Source organism: Aplysia californica, unplaced genomic scaffold (genome assembly GCF_000002075.1).
Source record: "Aplysia californica isolate F4 #8 unplaced genomic scaffold, AplCal3.0 scaffold00018, whole genome shotgun sequence".
In the NCBI taxonomy this organism is placed as follows: Eukaryota; Metazoa; Mollusca; class Gastropoda; order Aplysiida; family Aplysiidae; genus Aplysia; species Aplysia californica.
This window is the reverse complement of record NW_004797288.1, coordinates 458,084-460,288: the sequence shown is the minus strand read 5'-3', so window position 1 is coordinate 460,288 and position 2,205 is coordinate 458,084.

The following is a 2,205-nucleotide window of genomic DNA, read 5'->3' as shown; positions in this document are numbered from 1 at the left end:
AACTCCCAAACCCACTCACTAAACACAATACATTTACAAGTATATAATAATACACCTGTATATAGCGTACGTACGTATGTGTGTTTGTGCGAGAGTGTATAATCTCCTTTATACAACTGGGCATTTTGAAACCCCCACATGGCCAAAACATCCTCTCCACAACAAAATATTTGTTCCTTTAAAAAGCGAATAAATAAACAAGTCTTTTTAATTCTTAATGTGAACGATATTTATAGTAGTATGAGTAATGGTAGCAATCTTATGATGTTAGTTATAAACATAGACATCTTGGTGAAGACGACATCGAAAATGCTTATAACAAAAGAAACAATCATGCTTTTAAAGTATGAACGTACAAAACAGCTTTAAAAAACAAATAAAAACAATAAAAACAGAACAAACAAACCAAAAAAAAACCAAAAAAGAAAAGAAAAAAGAGATAGATCTACAACTCATTCTGTATCAGATTAATGAGCGAAAAGATCCAGATTTAATCCGATGACTGTGACGGGAATTGTAGGTTTGGATTTCAAATTGGCTGGGTGAATGAGGCAGGCAACGAAGGAAAGCGATGCGAAGCGCTTAATGACATTTACTCTGTGATATGAGAAATGGCACGTGAAAGGCTGTGATATTAATATTATACTGTTAAGAATAGATACGAACAGTCTTTCTGAATGAAACGTTCGCGCAGCAATAGCAGTGAAAATAAAATTACAGCTTGGAAATCTCCATGCATTGGTAGGTATAGTACTGGTTTTAAGGATATTTTCAACACAATGTGGTTCTTCAAAAGGTGCGTAATCCAGTTTTCATCCTGTAGGACCGAATTATGAACGTAAGCTAAACGTCATCCCCTCCCCACTAAAAAAATATTTTTTAAACCTCTTTTGTTAATACAAATTAGCCGAGCCCTTAAGAGAATATTATTTATGTGTAAGGGCAGACCCGGGATGAAAGGAATACAGCATCCTGAATATAAAAAAACAGAATTGCTCGATAAAATAGACTTCCCCAAAGCAGGAGTCGAACTCATTTATTATACACGCTACTGTTTAGCTTTTAGTTTCAGTAAGAGTTTTACAGTACTTGCAACACAATTAGGACATATAAGTGCCGTATACTAGAGGTGTTATTAGAGAGTAACAAAGAGGGAGAGATAATGACGATAGATATTTGATAGAAAAGACAGAGCAGATCACACCAGAGCGCTCGCCAACTACCCACGCATGCAAAGTTAGAGAGCCTGATCAGTAAGCAACATACACCTGGGCCGTTGGACATCCATGTAAAATCATCTACAACAGAAATTACAATGTAGTAGTATACTTAGGATTCGAACAATTGTAGCCCTCATCGAGGCCCACCAATCTCAGGGGTGTAATGGATATGCTCTTCGCCCTTTTACACAGTAGAAGTGAGTGCAGTTCCCGATGCAGAAGTTTTTCATCGATTGTCTCGATATGTCGGCTGGGGTGTATTCTCTGTAGCCCAGGTTGGCCCTACAAGACGGAAACGAAGTAGCCCGCCGTTTACCCAACTGGAGTTACAATGAAACGTGCTCGTTTATTGTTATTTGGTCGGTCTTAAGCACAAGGGGGCTATAAAAAAAAGTATGCTATTTTGAGAAAATCGAAGGTAAAGTTTTCGCACCTTGTTCAATTTCTTTAAAGGACAAGAAGAGTTTTCTCTATAACCAAACAAATATACCCACCAATGAAACCAAACTCCTCCTATAGGAAGGGCGAGGCCCACTTTTGGTGTCGGTCAAGATTTCTGGAAACCCCCGAAATCTGGGTTAGCCCGCTTGTCCTTAAAAGCGACCATTTTATTTCAACTGTTAGTTTACGTGCTGTCACCATGCTGGGCTGTAATACTATTTTCATTGCAAATGTTTTACGTCCCTATTGACCCAATTTCCATCATATTTTATGAGGCGGAGCTGCCATGACACTGTGGGTGACCCTGATTTAGATAACGCTTTTTCCTCACTTGGTTTTTGATTTTTTATTTTGGTGGTATTTTCATGACTCTGTACTCACTTGGATCGGTCTTATCGGAAATGGACGGTAAATTCAGAAGTTCCACCTCTTAAATAATTCCACTGTGTATCAAGGACTCATCCCACTTCACTGTTACGATCCTGGTTTATTGACAATAACTATGTTAGTCCCCCGGGGGGGAGGGGGCAGCCAACATGTATAC